Genomic DNA, 21,971 nt, shown 5'->3' on the forward strand with positions numbered 1-21,971 from the left:
CTTTCTTTTTTTTATTTGTTTGTTAGCAGGTTCGTGTTTGTGAGGTTTTTGGTAATGTTTTCTGAAGTTACTGAATTTTCTAAATTAACTTCAGTTCCAAAGTATTTACTTTGAAAGTGCTTTATTTTTGAAGAAATTCTGTGGCTGTTCCATTTAGGAGAATGTTATTTAAATTTTGCAGTTCTAGAGCAGGACTTTTTGCATAATATAGTCTATGCACAAGATTCCGTGTAGCGGAATGGTATGTTGCTAACATTTTGATGTGGTGGAAGGTGCTTTTGCAAGCATTTCCTAAAACGCAGGCTAATGAATGTCCTCGAAGTCCAGTGTGGCTGCGCACTGGACAAGATTCTATGGTCTGTACCTTTTTCATTTTACATGTGTCTGTCAGTTTCACATAGTGATTGAGGAATTATCGTAAAGATTTAAAGGATTGTTGGCATATGTTACACATTGAGCTGCAAGTTCATTTGTACAGTGAACAGTTTATTTGGGTGAAAGGAAAGTTTGTTGGGGACATTTATTTCCATAAGGGTTTCTTTTGCCATAATGGTGTCTCCTACTATTTCATACCCTCAGCCGTCACTGTTTATGGCAATAGTTTTTTTTTTTTTGTTCTTGTTTTTAAGCCTCTTCATTGAAATATGGTTCTGTGCTCCTTGTGTGAATCCATTCACCTTCACAGAAGTTTGAAAGGGTATCTATATTGACATTGTAGATTTTTAGAAGTACTTTTTGTAATGTATTAATTAATTTAGTTAGTGGTTTTATTTATTTTAAAATCAATATACACAATTCTCTCTTTAGTAGAAATGTGCAGTAAATCAGAGCTTCGAGGATCAGTCTCCTGCAGTAGTTTTTAAGTGTAGATTGTGAGTTTTCAGCTTTTGTTATAAGATTGTGAAGAAATCTATGGTGGAACATTTTTTGTAACATACATTTTTTGGATTGTTTTATAGTAGCTATGTTAACACTGGTAGACATGGTGCTAGGTTCATTAGCTGGTTTGCTTTTCTTTGTACATGTTTTTTTGTTTTTTGTTTCTAGAAGAGAGGCCTTACATTTTTTAGTCATGGCTGGTTTAGTTTTGTTAAGTGAGGTTACTAGCTCTTTCATTTTAATGTGATCTATTAATTGTTTTAGAGGTAGGTGACTATATTGCTTGCTTCTATTCTTCTCTGCTCTATTTTTTCTTTCTTTTCAACATAGGCATTTTGTTGTGTCTGTTGGGAAAAAAGAAAGTTTGGGTTTGAAAGATGTGGAATGTTTATGCATGTATGGTGCATGGGTGTGTGGGTGTGATTGTAGAGATGAATAGAGTGGTGTTTGATTGAGAAGTGGTATAATTGGTGTGGTTGGGAAGAGTAAGAGTCTGTAGAGGTGTGATGGGCTTGGGTTAGTGAGGAAGGGAGTGGTGGTGTGATTGAATATGTAGGGACATTGTGGTGATTTGAGGAAAACAGTGAGTGTTGTAATTGTGGTCTTGAGGTGGAAATAGAAAGAGTATGAATGGTGCAATATTATGAGTTAGAGTGAATTAATTATTGATTGGAAAAGAATACTCTGGGCTAATATATAGTGGAAGTATATTGTTACATATAATTCACCATGTATGTAGAATATGAAGGGTATTCTTTTTATGTAGCTGGTTTTGGCAATCTTCTTTACTATAATTGAAAAAGAAAGTTAGTGGGTATATGTGGTATTGGTGAATTACTTTTATGCATTTTTTACCTTCCTGAAAATGCTCCTGAAAACACTTTTAAATGAATGTACACCATTTTATATTTTTAATTCTATATCAATGTCACACTTTCGAATATTCCATTTCAGTCCTGTTTTTTCCTTTGCATTGTGTGGAGTGTTTTATAAGGGGAGAAATGGAATTACAAGTAACGAATGCAAAGAAAATAATGAAGACTTGATAAGCAGCTACAGATTGCAATGGGTCATCATTTTGGCAGGTATGCATGTACTGTCAACATATTAAACGTGCACACACCTAGCACACATTTTGCATCTGCTTTTCCTTTCTGTTAGAAAAACTTACATACAGTACCGCTATAAATAGGCATATACATTCTTTAATGTTGATTGAATTGGTCCTAAAATGAAACATTTTTGAATGCACAGCATTGTAATTATTTGCTGCTTGATGTGAGCAGTGCTGCAATGCATTGCATGGATTTTGATGGAGTGGTTGCAAAATAGAATATGCTTATTGAGAAGATTATTACAGGGTAGGTAGCAGGAACTCTCTCTCGCTCATATATATATATATATATATATATATATATATATATATATATATATATATATATATATATATATATATACACACACACACATATATTTGTAAAAGAGTTGCAGAAAATACTTAATAATGTAAGCATACCTGTACTATGTATTGTTGGATGCAGATGTTGTTGAATCTGGAAATAGACATGTTGGAGAGTTTCACAGTAGTTTGTTATGAAGATGGCTGTGATTAACAGGAGACATGCACTCCCAGAGTTCAAGTGTACATTTGAGTAGTTGAACTGAGATTACAGGTTTAGGTGTAAAGTTTTTGGATACGATTGGTGGATGGATGTGGATGTGTGACTGTCTGAAAGCAGCCAATGAGGGAGTGTTACCAGCATGAAAGTAGAAAGGGTAGAAGGGCCGGCCCTGTGTTACGGGGTCTAAGCAACACTGCACTGGTCAGAAGATGTCACACACCACATCCAGGTCTTTTAAGGATGCCTGTCATGGAAAGGGGACTGTGGGGATTAGCCAGTGATGTGTTCTGGTTGTGGTATGCAGGAAGAGAGGATAACCGCAGTTTTGATTGTGCATTGTGGAGGTGTCATGATCGCTGCTTCCAAAAGGTCAGGGTTTTCCCAACTCCCTTGGAAGCAGATTCATAACCCAGGTTCCGAGTGCCAACCAGTCCCAATTGGGACCTTTTGGACCCAGTCCTGGCGCCAGTGGCACCAGGCTCATAAATATGCCCAGTCCCAGCGCTGGAAGCGCCGGGCTCATAATGCTTGGGTGGACTTACCTGCAGCAGACCATGCTGCTTACTTGCCTGCCAGTTGAGCCTCTGATCCTCTTCTGTTTGGAACTACTTTTCCTGTTGGGTGGGGCAGGAGCCACTCCCTAGGTTCAGAACACTGGAACTCTTCTGGAAAGCAGGAACTCTTTTCTTACCTAGGCGTGGCTGTGGAAGGAGACACCTAAGCACTACAGGAGGCTATTTAAACCACACCCGATGGATGAATCTTGCTTTGCGTTATTCTGCATCCTCTGCAGCAGAACGCTCATCGTGTCTTCTGCATCTGATCCTGGGCCTAAGGAAAAAGGCTTACCATCCTGAATCCAGTCTTCAGCAACACCTATAAAGACAAGAAAGAACAGGTTAGCATTACGGTCTTCAGTGACAGCTCTTCACTTACCTGGGCCATCGGCTGTCACCAACGCCTCGCGCTGCATTCTGAAAGACAAAGGCTTACCTACTCTTCGTGCGCTCCGGAGGTCTTCACACTGCATTCCGGCATCTGAAAGACAAAAGCTTACCAACTCTTCGCACGCTCCTGAGGCCTTCGGCGCTGCATCCCGCATCTGAAAGACAAAACAAGGTGCGTTTAAAGACATTGGGGAACTTTAATACTCACGTGCCATTACTCCTTTCCACATCTAACCCAGTGGGTATTCCGGCACCCTGCAGCCGCTCCGAACTTGTACCTGCAAAATAAAAAGACAGTTAGAGCGCATCGTGAAGCAGGCAACAAGCGCTTACTTACGTGCTTCCAGGCGCTTCTATTCATCACACGGGCTCATCTTCAACTCACTTCAGCCCGTCATCCACCATCGCCGGAACCCTGCAAAACAAGAGACATCATTACTAAAGACTTTAAAGACATTAGAATTACTCGAAACTTACCGTTCGTGCAGTAAACGACGGACAGCAGTCCTCTGAAGTCAAGAGGCCTGCTCCCCTTATCCAGTGAAGAAACTGGTTACAGCACCCTGCCCCAAGGCAGATGGAGAGCACGGCGTTCACTTACCTAAGGTGAGAGCGTTAACCTTCGGGGTTCTACAGGAGAAGAGAAAGGGAAGAAGAGAGAGACATTCAATAACCCAGTTCATTAATCCCATATTTTCTATCTGCAGACATCTTACCCTTCGAGTCAAACATACAGTGCACAGAGGTCCAGCCCAAAGAGCCAGCCGTGTGTTACACATCACCTTTGAAAATACGGTATACGCCCAGTCAAGACCGGCGCCTCTACGGGAATCAGGTGAGCGTTACAGAACGCAAAGCCTACCACAAAACTCCCGTCCAGGCGCTATGGAAACCTCGGATACCGACCAACTAGCCCAGTTACTTGGGGAACTAAGGGCAGAAGTGCATGCAGCCCGTCAGGAAACGAACGCTCTAAGAAGGGAACTGATTATTTCCAAGGAGCGAACAGATGATCTCGCTAGACAATTGCTACAGTCACAAGCCGGACAGACCCCGTTACCCGCATCTGGGGGAAATCTTCCTTCTACATCCTCTATGAATCCAGTGCAGATCAACCTACCTGGGAATGTACCTCTGGCTCCGCCCGAACGATTTTCTGGTGACCCAAAGAGGTTTGCAATATTTATCAATCAGTGCCGGTTGCATTTCTTATGCCGGCCAGCAGCCTTTCCAACTGATCAAGCTAAAGTAGCTTTCGTGCTTTCGTACCTTAGCGGCAATGCGGCAGACTGGTCGATCCCTCTAGTAAATCAAGATGATCCGGTCCTCCATGATTTTCAAGCTTTTCAGCTCAGTATGGAAAAACTGTTCGCAAGACATTCACAGGGGCAGGCCTTGGACAATGAGCTTCTTTCGTTGCGACAAGGTAATCAAGACCTTTTGGCTTATATTGCGTCTTTCAACAGACTTATAGTGGAAACTCAATGGCCTGAGGACAAAAGGATTACGCTGTTTTATAGAGGTCTACTTGGAGAGCTCAAAGATGTTTTAGCCCAAGTAGTGAATCCCCCACAAGATTATTCGGACTATATAGACTTAGTCGTTCAAATAGATCACAGACTGCAGAACAGGAAGGCCGATCGTTCCAAGTTTGATGCTCGAGTATTTTCCAAACCGCCAACTCCTTCCAAAGGAGTAGACTCCGGGGAACCCATGCAAATAGGGGGTCTGAAAGGTCCTCTAACACAAAAGGAGCGGGAAAGGAGAAAACAGTTGCAATTATGCCTCTATTGCGGAAACTCAGGGCACTTTCTTCGAGACTGTCCGGTGAAACCTGCTAAGAAGGCAGTAGGAGCTGCAGTTACCAAAGTTACAAACTCTGAGCAGGGAAACGACCTCGCCCGACAAGAATAGAGGTCCTCTTGCCGTGCGTGAAAACCAGTTCCGTGACCTCGCATTTCTTGATACCTATGGTCCTCATTAGCCCTGATAATCCGGATCGATTACATGCAATTGAAGCTTACGTCGACAGCGGTGCCATCGGCAATTATGTGGATCATGAAATGGTTTTGAGGATGAATCTAACTCTTTGTCCCAAGGCTGTAAAGGACGTCATTACTACGGTGGATGGTACGGAGATAGCCTCCGGGCCAGTAACGCATACCACTCAAGAAGTGACGCTAATAAGTCAAGATGGACACCATGAGAAGATCGTGTTCGATGTGATCAAGGCCCCTCAGTTTCAGATTATTCTAGGAATACCTTGGTTAGAGAAACACAATCCTCTGATCGATTGGCGAGCAAGAACGGTCCAGTTTCCAGAATGTGTCTCTACTTGTCACCCTCCACCTGGTGTTGCACTGGCAGCAATTTCTTCAGAGACTCCCCAGTTACCTCCCGAATACCTAGAATACCAAGATGTTTTCCGGAAGGATCAGGCTAACTCTCTACCTCCTCATAGGTCTTATGACTGCCAGATAGACCTGATACCTGGATCTACTCCTCCTTGTAGTAGAATTTATGCCCTCACCGAGCCTGAGAACCTTCACCTTCGACAATACCTGGATCAATACCTGGCAAATGGGTTTATTCGTCCTTCCAAGTGCCCTGCTTCTTCAGCTTTGTTCTTCGTTCCAAAAAAAGAAGGAGACCTTAGAACTTGTATAGATTATCGCTCCCTGAACCAGATCACCGTTAAGAATAGATATCCGTTACCTTTGATCCCTGAACTCCTGGACCAAGTCAGAAAAGCATGCATATATACAAAGCTGGATCTTAGAGGAGCTTACCACTTGGTACGAGTAAAAGAGGGCGATGAATGGAAGACGGCCTTCCGCACCAAGTATGGGCTATTTGAATATCAGGTCATGCCCTTCGGACTTTGCAATGCCCCGGCCGCCTTTCAATATTTTATGAACCATGTCCTCAGAGAGCTCATAGATGTGTGTGTTGTTGTTTACATTGACGACATCCTCGTTTATTCTTCATCGGAATCTGAACATCGGAAACACGTGAAAATGGTCCTCGAAAGATTGCGTCAACACAAACTTTTCGCTAAGTTGGAAAAATGTGTTTTCAACGTGACTGAAGTTGAATTCTTGGGATTCATATTATCACCTGGCGGAGTGCGTATGGATTCAAAGAAGGTCGATGCAGTTCTCAAATGGCCATCACCATCCTCCGTAAAAGGTGTGCAAAGCATGTTAGGCTTCGCTAACTTTTACCGCAGGTTTATCCCCGAATTCTCTCGAATAGTCCAGCCCATCACTGCCTTGTTAAAGAAAAACAAACGTTTTGAATGGTCTACCGAGGCGGAACAAGCTTTCCAGGATTTGAAGACTAAATTTATCTCTGCACCAATCTTAAAACACCCTCGCCCCGAGCTCCCCTACATCGTGGAAACTGATGCTTCAAGCCTTGCCATGGGGGCAGTTCTATCACAAAAGGACCCGGTAACCAATCAGTTGCATCCCGTGGCATTTTGGTCCCGCAAATTCTCGCCTCCTGAAATCAATTACACGATTACTGACAAGGAACTTCTGGCTATCAAGTCTGCCTTTAAGGCTTGGCGGCATTATCTGCTGGGGGCCCGACACACCGTTACTGTGATTACGGATCACCGAAACCTGCAATATTTGAAAACCGCAAAAGCCCAATCCTCTAGACAACTCCGTTGGGCATTATTCTTTGCCGAGTTTGACTTCATAATTACCTATCGACCTGGTACAAAAAACGGTAAAGCTGATGCCCTTTCTCGGATGGGAGTGGAAGAACACTTGATCAACCCTAAACCTGTACAAATCATTCCCGAACAAAGAATTCTGGGTGTAATCGCCACACAATCCATAGAGGAAGTTAAGGATAAAGCCAGGCAACTTGTAACTCCAGCAGACATACAGAATTGGCATCTGCAAGGAAAGGACTTTGCAGTAAAGGACAACTTATTGTATTTCCAAGAACGATTATACCTACCCAGCACAGATTTACAGAAAGAAGTAATCTCTTGTCATCACGATTCTTTAATGGAAGGACATCCCGGTATAGCCAAGACCTCAGAAAAGATCAAGCGCTACTTCTGGTGGGCGTCTTGGAAAAAAGATATCAGAGACTTTATAATGTCCTGTGGAGTATGCGCCCAAAACAAGAGTCAAAAGGAAAGACCAGCAGGCCTCTTACGCCCTATTGACATCCCACCTCGCCCTTGGCATACGCTTTCTATGGACTTCATCACCGATCTACCTCCATGCTCCGGATACAATACGATTCTAGTAATCGTGGACTTATTCTCCAAGATGGCGCATTTCATTCCGCTCAAAGGCTTGCCAACAGCAGCAACTCTGGCCCGAGAATTTCTCGAAAACATCGTCCGACTGCACGGTTTTCCTTCGGTTCTAATTTCGGATCGAGGTAGTCAATTTATTTCTCATTTTTGGCGAAGTTGCTGTCGGTCGGCTCAAATTGATGTGAGACTATCGACCAGTCACCACCCTCAGACCGACGGACAAACCGAGAGGACCAATCAAACTCTGGAACAGTATTTACGCTGCATGCTGCAACAAACTGAAAAAACTTGGAAAGACATCCTTTGGATAGCCGAATATGCCTACAATAACTCTGTCCATTCGGGAACTGGGAAAACCCCGTTTTTTCTTTTGTACGGCAGTCACCCTCGAACCTCGGAGTTGGATCCCCTTCAAGATCTTGAAACACCAGCAGTAGACTACCTGCATTCTACAATCACCCAAGCCTTTAAGGAAGCTGTTTCTCACCTTCAAAGGGCTAAAGAACAATACAAGAAAGGAGCAGATCAACATCGGAAGGAAGCCCCTCAATACCGAGTAGGGGATCAAGTCTGGTTATCCACCAAATATCTACCTCTAAAAGGGCCACGCACATTCAACCCAAGATACCTTGGTCCCTATTCCATCACTACCATAGTAAACCCAGTAGCGGTCAAGTTGGACTTGCCCCCGCACATGAAGATACATCCGGTCTTCCACGTCTCTCTATTAAAACCCGTGCAACCTCAAACCCGACTAACTAAATCTCCAAAACCTATCCTAGTTGATGGGGAACTCGAGTTTGAAGTCAAAAGCATTCTGGACTCCAAGATCTCCAAATCTAAACTATTTTACCTAATTGACTGGAAAGGCTACGGCCCCCAAGAGAGATCCTGGGAACCTGCTGAATATGTCCACGCTCCTCGCCTAATCAAAAGATTTCACCGAACATTTCCTGACAAGCCAAAACCCCCGGAGAAGCCCGGTTTGGGAGAGGCCTTGAGGGGGGGTACTGTCATGATCGCTGCTTCCAAAAGGTCAGGGTTTTCCCAACTCCCTTGGAAGCAGATTCATAACCCAGGTTCCGAGTGCCAACCAGTCCCAATTGGGACCTTTTGGACCCAGTCCTGGCGCCAGTGGCACCAGGCTCATAAATATGCCCAGTCCCAGCGCTGGAAGCGCCGGGCTCATAATGCTTGGGTGGACTTACCTGCAGCAGACCATGCTGCTTACTTGCCTGCCAGTTGAGCCTCTGATCCTCTTCTGTTTGGAACTACTTTTCCTGTTGGGTGGGGCAGGAGCCACTCCCTAGGTTCAGAACACTGGAACTCTTCTGGAAAGCAGGAACTCTTTTCTTACCTAGGCGTGGCTGTGGAAGGAGACACCTAAGCACTACAGGAGGCTATTTAAACCACACCCGATGGATGAATCTTGCTTTGCGTTATTCTGCATCCTCTGCAGCAGAACGCTCATCGTGTCTTCTGCATCTGATCCTGGGCCTAAGGAAAAAGGCTTACCATCCTGAATCCAGTCTTCAGCAACACCTATAAAGACAAGAAAGAACAGGTTAGCATTACGGTCTTCAGTGACAGCTCTTCACTTACCTGGGCCATCGGCTGTCACCAACGCCTCGCGCTGCATTCTGAAAGACAAAGGCTTACCTACTCTTCGTGCGCTCCGGAGGTCTTCACACTGCATTCCGGCATCTGAAAGACAAAAGCTTACCAACTCTTCGCACGCTCCGGAGGCCTTCGGCGCTGCATCCCGCATCTGAAAGACAAAACAAGGTGCGTTTAAAGACATTGGGGAACTTTAATACTCACGTGCCATTACTCCTTTCCACATCTAACCCAGTGGGTATTCCGGCACCCTGCAGCCGCTCCGAACTTGTACCTGCAAAATAAAAAGACAGTTAGAACGCATCGTGAAGCAGGCAACAAGCGCTTACTTACGTGCTTCCAGGCGCTTCTATTCATCACACGGGCTCATCTTCAACTCACTTCAGCCCGTCATCCACCATCGCCGGAACCCTGCAAAACAAGAGACATCATTACTAAAGACTTTAAAGACATTAGAATTACTCGAAACTTACCGTTCGTGCAGTAAACGACGGACAGCAGTCCTCTGAAGTCAAGAGGCCTGCTCCCCTTATCCAGTGAAGAAACTGGTTACAGCACCCTGCCCCGAGGCAGATGGAGAGCACGGCGTTCACTTACCTAAGGTGAGAGCGTTAACCTTCGGGGTTCTACAGGAGAAGAGAAAGGGAAGAAGAGAGAGACATTCAATAACCCAGTTCATTAATCCCATATTTTCTATCTGCAGACATCTTACCCTTCGAGTCAAACATACAGTGCACAGAGGTCCAGCCCAAAGAGCCAGCCGTGTGTTACACATCACCTTTGAAGATACGGTATACGCCCATTCAAGACCGGTGCCTCTACGGGAATCAGGTGAGCGTTACAGGAGGAAACAGTTCAGGCTACGTTACTCGACTATTTCTGCAGGTTGCATTAAAGGATATGTTGTGAGGCTTAATTGTACTATTCCCACTGATTATTTTTTCACAAATACATCCAAGGGAAGTATGGAGATGTGCAAATGTGTTTTGTGCACAACTCGAAAAAGGAAGGCACTATGTAAATAAAGGTGTATCTGCTTTTTGAATGGTGTAGGTATGTCATCTTTTGAAAATGAAAACATCATGTTGGATGGTGCAAACAATTTTTGCGGGGATGAAGTGAATTTTACTGATTTTGGGAATCAGATGTTTCTTGTAAATATTCAAAATGCACTGAGAAAGTTTACGTGAAAAAGATGTACAGTGCATATGAAAAAATGTATAAGTAGTTCTAGGAAATAAAAAAGGAAATAAAAGGAAATAAAAAGCATAAAAGCAAAAAATAATTCAAAACTGAAAAAAAACAAAAAAGGCTCCACCATTGTATAATATGTTTTTTTAATTAAGTGTGATCCCCACCCCCTTAAATTGGACATCCTATCTATGGACACCACAGTAGTCCACGGACGGCATGGAAAGGGGACTGCGGAGACCGCAGACAGTAGCTGATGTCCGTGCACTTCGGGGGATTAGCCAATCAGGTTTCCTGGGTGTAGTGTACAGGAAGAGAGAGTAGCAGGAGTAGCAGGAGTTTTCTTTGAGAGAATTGAAGATGATTATGGTTATTTCTTTGAGGAGGCAGAGTCTATGGATTTTGTGTGACAATTGGATCTATTGGCTGAAGGTCCATCCTGAGCACTGTGGATTGTCTGAAAATCTTGGAATCCATGAATTTCAAGTGTCATGGTATGGAGTGCGAGAAATGAAGTGGGCGGATTAACTCCCGTTTTGGGAGAATATGGTTCACTTGAAACATCCAGACGTAATTGCTGTTCATTGTGGAGTAAATAGTTTGGGCTACATTACCGGAATTTCATCACAGTTTGCAATGAAGGATACATTTCAAAAGTTGATGGAAATGTTTCCACATAAAAAAAAAAATATTTCTCGGATTGCTTAGAGACAAACGTGGATGCCCTCAAATTTATTATTTCCACAAATGGAAAAGGCAAGGTGCAATGTGAATAAAGCTGTTTGTGCTTTTCTGCGAGATGTTGGCATGACTTATTTTCATAATGAAAACATTAAATTTGAAATCGTCAACATTGATGGAGTGCATCTAACAGATGGGCACAATTAGATTTTCTGGAAAATGTTCAAAATGCATTGAAGCAGCTTTTGTAAATACATAAAATATGGATTCAAGTATATGTTAGAAGTTGCATTATATAAAAATGAAAAATAGAAAAAGATATTTAAAAGTCAAAAAGACAAAAAAGGTTCTTTTAAGAGCCACCATTCTTGCACAAAGAACCATTTAAATTATTTTTATTCCCCCACCCCACGTCTGACATTTTCCAGATGTTTGCAGACTATCATGCTGTCCGCGGACTATGCAGTTCTATCTTTTAACTGTGAAAGGTGGTTTATAAAGGAACTGTTTTTTAATATTTTTTTGATTTTGTATATTTTTGGGGTTTTAAAAATATTTTTTCAGGTAAGGTAATGTGGGGAGGGAACGGAAGTGAGGGGCACCAACCACAGAGATGGAGGGGCAGTTGTACAGGGGAAGATCTTAGGCGGGCCTTAAATTTAAGGTGGGGGCAGTGTTTCTCGGGCTCCTTCACTACAACCTCAAAAGCACTACGAAATTGCATCCCCCCTACAGATTGGTGTATCACAGTAAAAAAATATAAAACTATGACCCTCCATAGGTAAGAGTCAACAGTGTTTTGTATGGCCTGCGAGATAACCAGTGGGATGCTCTTCCCCAAAGGAGTACCCTTTATTGTAGCAGGATCGGTTGCGGAAGATGGGGTAGAGGAAGATAGTCTACTTCTCCCTGAAAAAGGAACAAACATTTTCAGAGCATTCGGGTGGTTGGATCTGGTGTGGCACCACATGGAGGTGGTCCCATAGGACTACAGCCCAGGTTTACCGCGATCGATTACAAGCTTTCACTCAATGCATCTCACCTTGGCTGTCCGAGCCTTTGGTACACCCCCAATGGTGGTGAAAAACTGCCACACCCGTGATTCTGGGTACTGGAGACAGGCACGTCCTCTACCTCATCTTCCTCTTGATCCTCATCTGTAGCTCTGCACATGTTCCCCTATCCAGGCCCTCCAGATGGTGATGGAAACGGTGGTATGAATGGCCATAGCAGATGCCTTTGATGCAGGATTGCAGGTAATGTCCACAACACGTCTGCCCTTGTGCTTTCTCCTGGATAGACAGATTGAGAATGAGGAAAAGTAATGGGTGGGTCCATTCAGAGGAACCGTTGTACAAACTTGCCAGATCAACCAGGAATGGGTCTAGGATCTCTGGAAGGATAAACTTTCAACTTGAAACACTCTAGATTGGCGAAAATTCCAGTTTCAAACTGTCCATGGAGTATGGACACTGTTCACGGTCAGGCCGTCACGCCACACGGGTGTTGTCACATGATGATGTCAGGGGCAATCCGCAGATACCAATCAGGCAGGAGACACAGGGTACATGCTCTTAAGTGTCTGTAGAACAAGCACTCTGTCCAGCACTAATTAAGAATGCATCATGCAAAAACAGACATGTCCGGCCACCAGGTGTGCCTGGGTGATATCCCCATTTTGAGTGCAGAAACCCCGAACAGTCATGGTGTTCACTGACTCATAATTGGCCTTTTTAAAAAAATATATGACAGAGCAATAAACAAGATATTTATAGTATACGAAATAAACGCATTTAAGAACGGGATGGAGTATCAGAATGGGAAACATAAATTGGAGGATTAGGAATTTCTGTACAATAATGATCAGGGGAGGAACGGAGTGAGGTTTCATCAAAGCGTCTTTCATTTAAATGTTTAAATGATGATTTTGTATGAAAAGGTATATTTGGATGTAGTAGATAAACGTAATGTTGTTTTATGCATATTTGTTTGTTGGTTGAAGGGTTCAACATTTATTGTTCTCCCTTGTGCTTCTCGACTTTGTGAATCCTGTGTGATGTCTGCAGACATTTGTACTGTCTGTGGACTCTATAGCTGTTACTTTGGGGGGTGAGTATAATATAAGGAATGTGTAGGAGATTAAGGGTGCACTGGTAAAAACATATACAATTCAGTGAAAAAACTTTGTTAAAGTGACTTTATGGTTCAGTTGCACTAATAAAAACCTATGAAATGTAATGAAACAACTTTGTTAAAGGGATGTTATGGTTAAGTTGCACTAATAAAAAACAATTAAATTCAGTGAAAAAACGTTGTTAACGGGACGTTATGGTTACAGGTAAAATCGAAAACCGCCAGAAATTCGCCAGTTATGGTAAGCTAAGCAACCATAACTCGCACCACCACTGTACACTAAGACTAACACGCAGGCCATCAAAGATGGCATCAGAAATGTATGCTGGTGTGATGAAATCTAGCACTGTTAATGAAAGGGGATTTTTTGAACTGGGTTTTTTTTTGGATCTTTTGGACAGATTGATATCTGGAAGTGTGTGATTGGGAATTGGCGGGTATAGTGCTCCATTGATGAGGAGAAAAGGGTTCCTTCTTGATACAAGCCCAAGATCATAGGTGGATGCAAGACTTCCCATGGGATCGATGTGACGGATGCTGTAGAGTGCAGCGACAAGTTTATAAAGGATCTGTGATGAGGTTTGTGTGAACAGAATATTTGATGAGTACAATGTTGAGGGAGTGTGAGGTCATGAGATTGGAGGGTTCATTGATAACAATTGATAAGGAGCCATTTAATTAGCTCATTTCAGTGGCATTACCTGGTCATATATTGAAACCTTGGACATGTTAAGCAGAGAATGTGGGATTGTAGCATATGAGTTTAACTCTGAACATGTGGTGCTTGAATATGGGAATATGGGCCTGCACATAAGCAGGTGGGACGTATGGGATGTAAGAGGAAGTGCCCAAGCATACAACCCTGAATGTGGATATGAGGATGAAACCATGAAAAATAATATTTCTTTATTTTATTTAAAGAATTAACAAAGTGCAGGTATGGCTCACCTTACAAGGGCGGATTCAAGAGAGGTGTGGAGACACAGATGTTATAATTGTGAACACATTAAACCTGTTTGCAAGATAATTAGAATGTCACTTCTTAAATATTACAAGGTGATATTTTTCTTAAGTTACTGGTGTGGGTAAAGGAACCTCAGAGAGGGGTGGGTTACACAAGTATGTCTTGATTTTTATCTTTGTTACAAGGAGGATGTGGATAGATACTGATAGAGTTTATCTCCGGCAAATGGGAGAGTAGATGAAGAATGCTGTATTTGCGTCTTGCTTTAAATTGTAACTTAGGTTTCTTACCAATTTTCTGGCTTATGTGTTGATTGTTGATTGCTGATTGGAGGGAGAGCCTGATTTTCTACAATGGATGACTTTGTAAATGATGCATTCATCTTGGACTTAGTGTGGAGTGTAAGGCAGAGTGTGAGGAATTTGACCATCCACATAGGGGATGAGCGTACGTCTGGGCTTTTTTGATTTTTGGATAATGAAAATGAATGATGGGAGATCAACCTTTGAAAATGTGTGAGGCCATTCCGCACACATTTTCTCTGCTCACTGCACGAAATTCATAGTCACATGTACTCATGCAGTACACAGCCTACAAGCGCCATCTACTCATGTCATGTTGAGCTGGAATGTGACAGCCACGGGTACATGAAAGCATCTCAAGAAGGGGGAAGGCACACATTCATCTGGCCATGGGCAGCCTAATTAAAATATCAAATGCTCCATAGATCTGCTTCCCTATTCTTTAGTTCGGCTGGTGGCAGTGCCTACTAATGAGAGATAATTGAGGCAAACCTTTTGAAGGGGCTTGGTCACCAAACAGACAACAGGAAGGAGGGGGTAGCACCCCTTTGGTATGCAATGTGTCAACTTGAAGCTTGTTCCCACTGCTTTCTATGAAAGGCAGTGAAATGCATTTCTGGGTCCACTATTTACCGTAGGCAAACCCATGGAGAGCGGACCCCTTCCAGAGAGGGGAGTATGTGATTTGAGGGAGACCAGAAGTCTGCTCTCATCACAAACTGCAAGGGAGACCTGCAATTTAATCAAGAGTCACAGAGGGTTCAGTTAACCAGAGAGACACATTGATCTACAACAGATAGGAAGATGGGTGGGACTAAGATATATGTTGTCACGCCTTACCTTTCCTTTTGCAGAGCACTCTGGTCCTGACCTCATACATTACAGAAGATTGTCGGTGGGGAACCAGCATTGGTTCATTAAGGTGGGCTTAGACTGCACCAATCACTGGGGTCCATTTGGCTTTAAAAGAGGGCTGAACCCCTCACTTAGAGATCATCCGATGACTTTGAAAGGCGTAAGAAGGACTCATTTGAACCCGGGCTGAAGGTACAATCTACCTTACATCTTCTGCCAATGAAGGAAGGCTAGGAGTTCCAGGAGGGAAGCAGGATCCCTCCCCTAAACATCTCCCAGGGAACAGAGAGAGAGCCCAAACTCAGAGGACCCACCCAGCAGCTCCAGAATTGGTACCCAGCCAGTACACAGTGTGCCCTGCTAGTTTCTGCCAGCAAGCTTCCTATGTGGGAAGTGCCAAAGACTGCAGGGGTGTTGCTAGGTCTGGGGATAAGCTAATGTCGGGACTGGCAGGACTCAGGGCTAGGTAGCATTTTGGTGTAGCACCTGAGGTTCTATCCAGGGCTACAACCAAAAGACCCCAGGCTGTAGCACCCTCAGCCCCCCCTAGCAACACCTCTGGCAGAGAGTATCTGAACTAAGGACAAGGCCATTGCCTGCAAACACTCTCCCAAGGTTTGGTCGGTCCGCCTTTGGACGGACGACATGAGCCCTGCAAAGAAGCTAGGAGGAGGGCCACACAAGCATCAAACATCATCCATCATTTAAGGACATTTTCGAGACAGTTCGAGTGCTCGAGCCACAACCGGCTGCACCACTGATTGTTGTCACGCCACAGTCATCAGAGCTGTCTGATGACTGTGGCGTGACAACACCTCGACCAGCGCTCCATATCTGCCAACCAGCACAGAGACAATGATTCCTGGCCCTGAGCCGCCATGTAGGCCAGCCTGCAGCCGTCCATCCAGCCTTGCTTGCCGAACTGCCTGCCACTTGATACCCGCAGCTGTCTCCTGCCTCAAAATCAGTCTTAAGACCTGCAAAGCACCCTGAAACTGCCTTGATGCTGTCGAGCATCAAGAACTTCTTAAGAACCAGGTACATTGTGGTTCTGCCCCCCCAGTCATTCTCCGAAGGCCCCTAGAGACAGTATGACCCTTTGCCCCTTGATGCTGAAAACCAAATAACCTTCAGCATTTAAGACTGATTGCTTTACCGACTACCTTCCTGTCTGTATTCAGAGTGCTTCCCTTTCCTTATTGAACCTGTCTGTCCTCTGTGCTCCTTTATAGTGTGGGTTGTAATTTGTAGTGTGCTAGAACTGTCTGTTGTAGTAATAATGTTTGAAGAGGCAACGCAGAACCAGCGATTGCTCTCCGTCTTGAAGAAGGTTAATTACGAACTATTGGACAAGGGGACCTTTCCCTTGCAGAGAACTCAACCGAAACATGTTGACAACAGTTTTCTAAATCCATGAACATAGTCAGAGGGTCACATTGTAAAGTAACAAAGTGGGAAATAGACATTGATGCCAAAGTGTGATATCAATGGTATATCACGGATGTTTTGTTATAAAGGGATGATGAATGCTTGAGAATATTTAATGAGTGAAGTGGTATGGAGGGATGTGTTTGCGGTATAGAAAAACCATATTTTGTTGATGTAAATGCCATCGATTATTTTCTAATGATTGTTTTTTGTACAATAAATGCTATGCTACTATGACTTAAAATAGTCAGCTGTCATCTCTGGTCTAGTTGGCCCACCTCCTTTTTGTATTGCCTTGTGATATTGCCTGGAGGGCCATAGACGTTAATCAGGCACCCTTATTTTTCCTTTCTGTTGTAATAATAATACATGTGATCATTTCAATACAACCATGACTGGACAGTCCCTTTTATCATTGGGTAATAATTGTATTTTAGTTGTATTGCAACTAACCAACGATCCACGACCTTGCGGAGTTAAGCCTGCCATTCCGTCTACATTACCAAAATTGGAGAAGGAGGTTTATAATTGACTTGTGTTCCAATCTGTTCAGATACCTTCTGGTGTACTAGAGGTGTGGTGCTGATTGATGGTTTAGAAACAGATATTCATCCAGGCCACTGGTGCCCCGGAAGTTGACTTGTCAAACAAGACCATACAGTTTTACTTGGATAGATGTTCTGTGGTAAAATGTTCGATTAAGCAAGCTGTAGTATGAAGCATGGCCTTCTGTGGTGCCAGGGCGGCACGTTCACATTTGTTGAATGGTGTATTACTGTCATCCATGTGAAGGAGCACACAATCCTGTACAGTTGAGCAGGACATGAAAAGGTTTCTCTTTAACGAAAGAGACCCAACTGGCACTGAAGTCTTTGTCCTTTCTTGACCACACAGCACTTGAATGAACATTACGAGTCAAAATAGCCGCCTAGAGCGTTGTCCCAGTTAATGAGTTGAAGTTCTGACTGTTCGATGGGTCATATCTGAAAGCCAAGAATGTATCTGAAATTTAAAGGCACGTCGCAGGCATGCAGGCCCTCTCTGGGACTGCAATGCACAGAAATTGTCCTTTGGCATAATGCATGAGGCACTATTTAGAGATATGGGGCTGAGCATTGCACATGAGGCAGTCCATGGGTATTAAGGGCTAATCTGCTCCTGATGGTTGAGTACATAAAGCAGTTCCTCAGTCTGTAAGTTCACTGAATCTGGACATTTGGGACTGAATTGGAGCTTATGCGGTTGCTACGTGAGTATTGTGCAGTCCTTCATCATTTGATCTGGTGCCCAAAAATGTCGTGCTGCTGTTTGGAGACAAACATAACATATAAGCAGAAAATGAAAAGCTGATGTTTAGAGACAAAATGAGATAATTTACTAATAGTGAGCACTTCATTTCTGGTGAAAATTAAAATGTTATTTCAGAAAAGCTAATGTTTCTCTGTAAAGCAAAATACTGTCATTCTATGACGAAAGAAAGACATTTTCAGAAAATAAACAGTCCCGTTTGTTAGGCCACCATGCTCATTTGGGGGTACTCTGTTGCTAATGTTGTGGCATTGTTCTGTTAGTTTTAAGGGACACATTAATTCTACTTTTCAGATTCTTTAACCTTTTCATTAATTCAATCCTATATTGCTAGCTTGGTATGACCTTATTATCAGTGTGTACATCTCCCTGATCTGAGAGCTCACCTAGCTCTTTTAAAACATGTCTTCTCTATGAAAATGTGTGTATTCTGCTTCCAAAACCCCCAAAAGTCATGAGTTGAAGGTTTCAAATTAATCTGAACCACTGGCATTTCTCTGGGCAACGTTTCACACCACCGTTTTTTAGCCTGCTTGTGCCATTCCAAAAGAGGTCCAGCCATATGCAAATCAGTCAGGTACTGCCACACATCGGGGCAGCGCTGCCCAAACTGCTAAATCAGGTCCCGTCTAAATGGAAATACAAGCCACCCAAGACAGGTTTCGGCCTTGTTGGGCCTCCTCAGTGAGGTGCAGCTTGGCTCCCTATGGCACAGCGAGCAAGGGACCCACATCTGGGCATACCCTCTCTCAAGGGAGACAAACTAAAACCAACAAAGTGATGGGCAGAAGGTTTTGAATTAATCTGAACCACTGGCATTGTTCTCGGCAACCTTTCACACCAGTGTTTTTTAGCCTGTCTGCGCCAATGCCAGAGGTTAAGATTCATTCTAAACCTTCCAGCCAAAACCTCTCTTGTTTTGCTTAGTTGCCCCTAGTTGGACGGGTATGCTCAGACATGGGTACCGTGTCTGCTTGGCCTAGAAACCCAAGCTACTCCTCACTGATGAGGCTCAACAAGGCTAAACATGTTTGGGGATGCTTTTGGTCTTGTGCAGAAAGGGTGTGACGAAGCGTGTCGGGCTGGACTGCCCCCTTTGGGGTGGGACCAGGACTGATTTGCATATGGTCCTTTCCATTTTGTAATGGCTTGGCAGGCAAAGAACAGTTGTCTGCAATGTTGCTAAAAGCAATGCCAGAGGTTAAGATGTATTCTAGACCTTCCAGCCGTCACCTCTTTTGTTTTTTACTCTGATTCCTCAGCTTTCATATAAGTAAAACCTATGGTTGTGGCCTAACATTGTGACATCACTGTGCATTTTCCTTTTCCCAGTCTGCCCCTTCCAATTATAATCTCAACCATACTAAATAATTGAGGGTGATGACAGATACATTTTGAAAAATTATAGTGCCCGCCAAAATTTATAACAAGGTGATTTAACCTGTCTGTTAAACAATGCCTACGGAACGTTTTACTGTAAAATGCACTGTTTACCAATAAGGTGTAATTGAAACATTTTCGAAATTGTCTTTACAGTCTAAACCTAAGCCTTTTTAGCAATTTACTTACATCATTGTCCAGTAGAATGTGTTCTTTGACCCACATTTTTAAGTTTTCTTCAAGCAATAATCCACCAAAGCTCCAGCCTTGTAATCGCTTAGCAAATAATCAACACGTATACCAGAAAGATAACACAAATGATGTCCTCATATCACCGGTAATTAACAATAGTATTTAAGGAGCCCCCAGGAGGAACATTTGTCATAAAGACTGTGAGAACCTGGGGCAAGTCAGTGTAAAAACCAATCTTTATTTCATACAACATTGTTTATCATATATAAACATTCTATTTATGTTAAAGGTGTTAGTAAAGTGCTTTTGTGCAATCAAAGTTGACATCCACAATCAAGATAAATGACCATCCATGCATTAATTCTCGTGTTCATGTCATATATGAAAACAACATCTTGGGCCAGTTTCCTACTCTTCATTTAAATTCATCTGACACCAAGTGTTTCGGCCTATCATGAGGATACAGCCACCTAGCCACCTAATAACGTTCCTCTATCTCATATACACAGGCCTTCATCAGGACAATCATTAATTCGCAAACATTGAATGTACGTCTGGATTCTTGATTGTCATGGTGAACACAACAACCTTTTAACAGTTCATTAGTTCTTCTCTAACAATGGAGAGTTCTCCATTTACCAAAGGCTTTCAATCAGTCATCCTACTCAATGGGAGCTTTGTATCTTCTCCCATCATAAAACAGGCCGTCTTTTAGCTTTTCGAAACCCATGTCTCACCACTCTGATAACTTCTGGCTTTGCCCAATCAACTGATTTATTATCGGTAAGTACTTAGCATGATTAGGATTGCGCTTGAAAGAGACAGGATGAGAAAAAGAAATGTGGAGTGAGGTAGAAGTAAAGGGAGAAGCTGTATGCATTTTGAAGAACTGAGCATGCCAATCTGCCTGTCTATATTATTTAATGCGACTAAGGCTCCTTGGCTAACTTCTTTGGAAAACAGTGCTGTAAAATCTACATGTTTGTCCCATTTGTTTTGCCATATGTTTGATTCATACGGTGGTGCTGTAGTTCCTCATATGAACCAATACTTATCCTGTACATTAAGGAAAGATGAAGATAGCAATTGTGGAGTTATACACAATGAACATTGCTTCGGCCATGTACCCACTGTCTCCACACTCATGTTTTGTAGCTATTTATGTTCCAAGTCACAAGAAGACATTGGAGGTGTCTGCCATTGGTCCTCTGCTGCTGTAATTCACATTTAACCAAATGTTATGGAGGTGGACACCTCAAAACGCTTGGGCCAACTTGGGCATTCATTCAGTGCCATTAGAGGTGAATATTCATACCCCGCTAGTTTGAAAGACCATCACCAAATACAACTGTCATCATCAAGTTCCATTTTGTGTTCAGTCCCTGCAGTTTCCAGCAGAAGAAAAGCCACACTGAAGTAAACCTGCTCAAAAGGCTGGGATGAGACTAAAGCCTTTGCTCTTTGTGTATTCTTAAGATTCAAATTAGGCATGATAACTAACATCTGTGCTATATCTGAATTGTTTGTTTTCGTGTTACTATGCTTCAGGACTGAAACCGTTTTAGAACTGTTGTTGGCAGATTGTTGAGGAGTAATTGGAAAGGCTGCAGAGCACTTCAATGCCCAGATTTCGGGCGTGGTGTACTCTTCATAAAACGGTCAATAAAATAAATAAAGTAAAATAACATAGGACCCTGGAAAGTGCATTCCAAATGTCATGCCGGTGTAAAATCAACTCGAGTTTATACGATGGATTCCAGCTTTCAGAGGTGCTGCACATGAAGTGACTGTGGACAAAACAAGTCACAGTCAGGCCCCTTCTCTCAGTAGGCTCCCTCAAAGCAAAGTTGAGAATTAGAAGCACAGCTTTGCACGCATGCCGCTGCAGTACACACACACCTCTGACATGCATGAACAGTGATCGCAGAATTTTGCATATGCATAAACTGGGCCAGATCTGGACCAGGCAGCTTTCTATCGCTCTCCAAGTCAGAGAGATCCAAGATTTGAAGTGTGCAACCGCAATTAAATGGAACGTGGAGTGAAAAATGACTGTTTATAAACTAATCAAAGAGTTTTAAAATGGCTTGATTTTTAGCACTAAAAAACAGAAACTGGGCGCACATGTAAGCAAATCTGTGTTTATAAAGTACATGGATCCAACCACAGCAATCTGGCTACCTAGCAGCA

This window comes from Ambystoma mexicanum, chromosome 5q, assembly GCF_040938575.1.
Source record: "Ambystoma mexicanum isolate Mex_15411 chromosome 5q, UKY_AmexF1_1, whole genome shotgun sequence".
Taxonomy (NCBI): domain Eukaryota; kingdom Metazoa; phylum Chordata; class Amphibia; order Caudata; family Ambystomatidae; genus Ambystoma; species Ambystoma mexicanum.